An 8,067-nucleotide genomic window follows, 5' to 3' on the forward strand; every position below is an offset into this window, starting at 1 on the left:
GAATCGTCGGACGAAAGTTGTAACTGGCAACTTGCCGATGAAATAATAAAGAATGATTTAGAGTATTCGTCTTGTCTTGATAATGTAATCCAGGAATTGTATGACAATCCTAGTCTACACATGCCACTTCGCTCGTCTTGCACGACGATAAAATATCTTCAAAATCCAGTCGGAACAACTGTGATTCTACCCACAAAGACAGGGGGTGAAAAAGAAATAATCTTTGGAAAAGGGAATCCATCCCCAAATCCTGATCTTTTCTTGGACACCGATTCGGATGAAGAAAAACCCGGACGACATTTCTCTCGGTACAGTTCGCAAGCGAATGATTATATGACGAACCGGGGTTATGACCTCTCACTCGATGAAGGTCTTTATTTTGGTCAAGGTGTTAGGGTTCCACCCCGTCCTGCCTATGTACCAAAAGGAAAACCAGATAATTATTACAGTTGTAATAGGGGTCTGGGTTATGCTTCATCATCCGATGACGATTATGGCCAACAGATCATTAACCAATTAATAGACAGGAGTGGACATTCATCCGACACCTCGAATTGGGATTCTGATGTGAGCATTGGAGAAAAGTTCAAAAGTCTCAGGCTCATGTCAAACATGGCAACAGTCGATCCTTCTACAACAGAAGAAGACGATCAGTTGCCCACTTGGGAAGATCCTTAGATACATTACATGAATATCCAATACGGTGATCGATTTGAGCAAAGAGAACCTCCCACAGAGGATAAAGTAGTCCAAGTTAATATGGGTGACGAAAATAATCCAAAACCTATATTTATCAGCGGTGATCTTCCGTCAGATGAAAAAGAGGAACTAATCACCCTTGTTAAAGAGTATATCGACGTTTTTGCTTGGAACTACGAAGATATGCCAGGACTCGACCCAAACGTAGCAATGCACAGCCTTAACATAAAATCGGATGCTAAACCTGTCAAGCAACAACAAAGACGGTTTCATCCACAAATTATGGAGGCAATAGAAGCTGAAGTTAAGAAGCTAATTGATTCGGGTTTTGTCAGAGAGGAACAACACCCTGAATGGTTGGCTAATATTGTTCCAGTCCTTAAAAAGAACGAAAAAATCAGAATCTGTATTGACTTCAGAGATCTGAATACGGCCTGCCCCAAAGATGACTTTCCTCTACTGATTACGGACGTCATCATCGACAGCACATGCGGGTTTGAAAGAATGTCATTCATGGATGGATTTTCTGGATACAATCAAATCAAGATGCACCCGGATGATGAAAAGCATACAACATTCAGAACACCCCTGGGTGTCTTCTGTTATACTGTTATGCCATTCGGCTTGAAAAATACCGGTGCTACATACCAACGAGCAATGACGAAGATCTTTCAAGAGCACCTCCGGAAGACTGTCGAATGCTACGTTGATGACCTGGTCGTTAAGAGTCGTGATAAAAACGACCATATTAACGACCTGAAGACAATGTTCGAGCTTATGAGAACTCATCAGTTGAAAATGAACCCGACTAAATCCTTCCTTGGAATGTCGAGCTGTAAATTTCTTGGATTCGTCGTCACCACAAAAGGTATTCATATTGATCCTGATAAGGTGAAGGTAATACATGAGCTACAACCCCCGAGAAATCTTAAAGAACTCAGAGGGTTGCAAGGTCGATTGGCATACATCCGTCGGTTTATATCAAATCTATCCAGAAAATGTCAACCGTTCTCTAAACTTGCGAAGAAAGGTGTGTCATTTGTTTGGGATGAAGCATGCCAGAAGGCATTCGAGGATATTAAGAAATATCTGGCGAATCCACCTATTCTTGTTGCACTGAAATCGGGCAGACCGTTTTTGATTTATGTCAAAGCGACGAGCCATTCGTTAAGTGCATTACTTGCACAAGACGACGATAACGGTCACGAGCAAGCTGTGTATTATCTGAGTCGTACATTGGTAGGAGCTGAGTCTCGTTATCCGATGATTGAGAAAGAATGCCTCGCCTTGGTATTCGCGATTCAGAAAATGCGACATTATTTAGTCGGACAGACGATTTATGTCATTTCCAACATAAATCCCGTCCGAGTGTTCATGACCCAACCGGCTTCCATGAATTGGCGGTTGGCCAGATGGGATTTACTCCTATCGCAATATGACTTGTACTTCAAGCAACAGAAATCAGTTAAAGGACGAGCTATTTGCGATCTTCTGACGGAAAACCCTACGAAGGATGTAGTCGAATTGTACGACGATCTGCCAGATGAAACTCACGAAGTTAATACCACCTCACATCAACAAGTGTGGCAATTGTACTTCGATGGGGCTTCCCGATCAACCAACGTGGCAAGTGCACCCGGATGTTCTAAAATCTCCTCAGGAGTGGGGGTCGTTTTAGTTTCCCCGGAAAAGCACGTCTTGCCTAGAGCATATTCACTGACCGAACCATGCTCTAATAACGTGGCTGAATACAATGCATTAATAATCGGACTTAATTTCGCCAAAGAGCTGGGGGTCGAATACCTTGAAGCTTTTGGAGATTCTCAACTGATAGTTAATCAAATACGAGGAGAGTATGAAGTCAGAAATCGAGACCTGATTCCATACCACCAGGTGGCCATTGAGATGGCAAGCTCGTTTGAAGAATTTTTCATCGAGTACGTTCCGCGTCTCCAAAACGCATACGCAGATGCATTGACAGCATTGTCAGTATCCTTGGCTCAACCTCCTGAAACAGAGCAGTTGATTACAGTGAGGACTCACCAGCTTATTGTCCCAATCTACGATTCGAACGCTAAAGAAGTATACTCAACTGGAGTTGAACCCGAAGTTCGAGATTGGCGCTTTCCCATTATCGACTACGTCTTACATGGTATATTACCTGAAGATGTAAGAGAAAGGGAATCGATTCGGCGAAGAGCGCCGAGATTTTATTACAATGCCACATCGCAAACGTTGTATCGACGAGCTTATGATGGTCTTTTACTTCGTTGTCTATCCAGCAAAGAAGCGGAACAAGCACTCAAAGAGGCGCATGATGGGATATGCGGTGCACATCAGCCCGGTCCCAAGCTCTGTGATCGACTTAGGAGAATCGGGTATTACTGGCCAACTATGGTAAAAGACGCAGTCGACTACGCACGACAATGTGAAGCGTGTCAATTGCATGCAAATTATATGCACATACCCCCTGAACATCTACATCCTTCGGCGACATCGTGGCTGTTCGAAACTTGGGGAATGGATATAGTAGGTCCAGTTTTTCCGCCTTCGGTTAAAGGGGACCGTTTCATTTTGGCAATCACCGATTATTTCTCGAAATGGGCAGAAGCAGTTCCACTTAGAGAAGTAAAGACGGCTGATGTTATCAAATTTATTAAACACCACATCATATATCGGTATGGTGTGCCAAGACGAATAGTGCACGACAACGATCCTCAATTCGTGAGTAACGCATTTATCAAATTCTGCAGTAAATTCGGGATTAAGGGCGTTTCGTCGACTGCTTATAATCCTACAGCTAACGGATTGGCCGAAGCTTTTAACAAGACTATCATCAAAATTCTAGCAAAATTGGTGAAAACCAATAAACGAGATTGGGACGACAAACTCGGCGAAGCTCTCTGGGCTTATCGTACGACCGTCCGCACGCCTACCGGAGCCACCCTGTATGCTTTAACATATGGATGTGAGGTCGTCCTTCCATTAGAAATACAGATTCCTTCCCTCCGTATCGCTCTCGTAACGGGAATGACGACGGAAGAACATTATCAGAAACGTCTTGAGGAATTAGAGATGTTGGATGAGAAACGCTTGGAGGCTCAACAACAAATCGAGTTTTATCAAGCTAGAATTTCTCGGGCTTTCGATAAAAAGGTCCGACGACGAAGCTTTAAAGAAGGAGATCTAGTCCTCGCTGTTCGAATACCTATGATTCTCAACTCCAAGAAGAAAGGAAAATTCGAACCAAAATGGGAAGGATCGTTTGTGATAGAAACAGTCTATTCAAATGGTGCTTATCGCCTAATTACCCAGGATGACAGCAAGTTAATGATGCCAATAAATGAGAAGTTCCTGAAAAAATATTATCCGTAATATATTCAGGATAACCTATGTAAAGCAGGAAGTTCCTAGAGAATCCTATATAGGATATTTCGGGATAACCCGAGATCAGTTCACTGTTTTAAATGAGAAACTGGTCATTTGAATAATTCATTGTTTGATTATCATAAAGTTCTTTTACAACTTTTGTTGAGATGAGATTTAAACTTGTAAACAATTGATCTTTCCTCACAAAATCCCTCACCGATCAAATCGATCGACGAGAAGTCCACTGGAATCCATCATGGATTAAAACCATTCAAACCCCCATTATGTTTAAGCCTTTAACACTCCCCACTGTTGAAGTCTTGACATAACATCCAAAATTTCATGCAGCTGATTCACAATAATTATCAAACCCCTTCGTGTTAAGTTCCTATAGCTTGACACCAAAAAATTCTCATTAGGTTTTGTGTACAAGTTAACATTCCCATCGTTATTTGTGCATCACTCCCACCCATCTATTTGGTCAAACCTTACTACAGTTAGGACCACAGCCAAAATCCCCTCTCGATTCCTTCAATGAACGAGAGTTCCACAAACCAAACGATCAAACCTTCCTACAGTTAGGATCGTTTCAAAACTCCCACTTGGTCAAACCTTACTACAGTTAGGACCACAGCCAAAATCCCCTTTCGATTCGTTTTGCGAACGAAAGGCTCACTTTTGAATTGAGTAATCAAACCTTATGACAGTTAGGATTATTCAAACCAATCCAGATTCTCTAAGTGGAGATTCCACTTTGAGTTTCCTTTTCACCAGGAGATAGAATATAAAATTCTTCCTCTCCGATTCTGGGTTTATCTCTACCAACAAACAAGAGACCAGGAGATAGAATATAAAATTCTTCCTCTCCGATTCTGGGTTTATCTCTACCAACAAACAAGAGATCAGGAGATAGAATATAAAATTCTTCCTCTCCGATTTTGGGTTTATCTCTACCAACAAACAAGAGACCAGGAGATAGAATATAAAATTCTTCCTCTCCGATTCTGGGTTTATCTCTACCAACAAACAAGAGACCAGGAGATAGAATATAAAATTCTTCCTCTCCGATTCCGGGTTTATCTCTACCAACAAACAAGAGATTGAGAAATGGAATAGGCAATTCCTTTTCTCTCCAATTCCGAGTTCATTTTCCTGTGTAGGAAGTATAACTTACTCTCATTCCAAAATCCATGTCGTTCACACATGTCGGAAGTTATCTCTATCCCTTATTAGAGATAAGCCTACATCTAACACATGTAGCCTACATGTTCAATATGATAGTTCAAAGTCTAAAAGAGTTTAATTCTTTTAGCGCAACGTTATATGTGAAACGGATTTAGATAATTCACATACTAGCCCGACTCAAATGGTAGTCGGTAAAGGCATATCAAATCCGTTGATGGCTGAGGATTTGCCAAAAATCCTATAAGTATTATGGTTATTTATTCTAAACAAGAATGAGTAATTATAATAAAAGATCTCAGTGAGCAAAAAGATTCAATATATTGACCAAGAGTGTTCAAACAAAGCTACAAAAATATATGTTCGCCGATTACAAGAGCTTATATTGACTAATTTGACTTTCAAGTTTTGACAGCTCTAACGCATAACCTGGAGTTGATTGATGCGAGTTTTCAGTACTTGAAGTTCAGATTCAACGGATTTCTGAGAATCACGCCATGCCTGTAGCCTCAGGTCCGTTTGAGAAGCGATGTAAGAAGGTGCGCCATTAGCTCGAAAGTTCTGCAATTGTTCAATGTGATGTTTAAGATCGACCAAATAAGCTTCAATGGAGTTAGACAATTCGGCACACCCCATGTTCTTTAATTCCTGATACATGGCGATCGAGAGACTTCCTGAAAAGTTCAAATGGTGAACCTTTAAGAAGAATTCGATCAACCATGGCGTTTAAGAAAAGAACGAAGCTTTGGACATCAACACAGAGGGCAACTTGGTCTGGATCTTCATCTGCCACTAAAGTCTGAATACGCTCGGACAATGATGAAGAAAGAGCTGCAAGGAGAATAAATGGAGTAAGCACAAAAATATATACACTCGCTGGAGGGCTTCACAACCGGGTTACCTTGGCTTGTTGAGGTCATAGCAGATTCTATAACAACCGGGATTTGTTCAGGAATAACGCTCGTCGGTTGAGTCACTACACCAGACGATTGTTCACCCGAAACCCCCGATGGCTTCGGATCCAGAGCGACAAGATCTTGAGGAACAAGTTCTGTCAATGAGAAAAGGATGAATAAACACTCCGCAAGTATTAATCTAACTTCGAAGCACAACTAGATGAGACATACCAAGTTGAGCCGAAGTAGCAGGAGTTTGCTCTTCCACTGTAGCCTTCGACCCTCCTACCTCATGATCCACTGGAGTCGGAGCAGAAGGCACAACAGGTTCAGTTTCGACAATAGCGGAAGTCGGAGGAGCAGTGGATGGTGGTTCAACTTCAGCTGGGGGACTTTCCAAAAGTAAGAAACCCAGGCCTTCAGGTTGATCACATTCACCAATGACGGTAGACGCATCAACTTCGTTGGTTGGTCCTACGTCTAAAATTCTTATTTCAGTCCTCCAAGAACAATAAAAGATGAAAGTACAGTTGAAAACTGGAGTCTAAAAAGGTATACCTGTTGATGCACCTACTTCAGCTGAATCGACTCGAGTAGTTGGTCCTGCAGTAGCGGATGGAACCGGAGTTGATAGTATATCGGAGATCTCCTGGTGTACATCTTCAGAAATGTCAAGATCGAAGTCTCGCTCATCGAAATCTCCGATACCCATATCATGGGTAAGTTCTATGTCTTTCGGTTCGTTGACAGGAAGGTCTATTAAGCAGAAGAATCCGTCAACATATATGCAAGAAATATGAAAGAATCAAAACAAATAAAGTGAGATTACCTTCAACAATAGTTGCACTACCAGCACTCACCTCCTTTAGTTTAACTAAAAGAAGATAAAGCGCACAAGTTAGTAGGAGAGGAACATGTTCCGATTCACTTATCTCCCGGAAATGCCCCCCAAATGAGAAAACATCTGTACCTGTGTCAGCGGTTGGCGAGGTCGATGTGGTAGCCGGAGGAGGGGCAATGTCCATACTAAGGGGATCTTCATCCATGGCCTTGTGTACTTGTTCAGTGAAGCTGGATTCATCAACATCCATTAAACCTGGAGAAGAAGGCTCGGGCACAATTTCCCCTTCTTCTTCTGATCCAACTGCGATGGGAAAAGAACAAATAAGATGCGATATTCAAAGATGAAATAATGAAAAAGAAATAAGAATGAGATCTTACCCCCTTGATCAATCGGAAGATCCTGAGTAAACTCTTCTTCAGGCAACGAGGGGAGTTGACGTTGTCGATGAGCCATCTTCTTAACCCTTTTCGAAACATGAGAATCTCGAGGAATTTCGGAGATCTCATGGCGAAACTTGGAACGCAATTCAGACCCTTGAACAGGGCTGGGTTGAACTTCAGAAGAGGCAGAAGATCGGGATCTCTTTCTGCTAACAAGCGGGGTGGCATCTTCCTCTTCTTCTTCTTCTTCCTCTTCAAGCGCAGACCATCTGACTGTCATCTTGTTAGAAGACGATAAGGGAATATTCTTCTCCATCATTCGAATACCCTTAGAAGGAGCACCGGGTGATTTGGGTGAAGAAGCTCGACGAGTCCTGTGAGCCACGGGAGACAGAGGGACATCAGCCTCTGCTTCATCTCTACTCTCATCCTCTTCACTGGATGTTTCAAAGTCGTCACTTTCTTCGGAATCAGCTACCTGTTTTCCTTTGCGGGAAGATGTAGCAGGTTCCTTTCCTTTTTTAGATACAATTCTCCGAACCACGGCCTCGGATTCCAGTTCGGAAAGCTTCTTCTTCGCAAGAGGAGTGTTGGCGGCTAAAATCCACCGGCAATAAACAAAGGTCATGTGGAGTTCAGGCTCAGCAACAGGCAGACTAAATTGAGCTCCGGTACAGCCGGCAACATTCCAGAACCA

Source organism: Asparagus officinalis, chromosome 8 (assembly GCF_001876935.1).
Source record: "Asparagus officinalis chromosome 8, Aspof.V1, whole genome shotgun sequence".
Classification (NCBI taxonomy): domain Eukaryota; kingdom Viridiplantae; phylum Streptophyta; class Magnoliopsida; order Asparagales; family Asparagaceae; genus Asparagus; species Asparagus officinalis.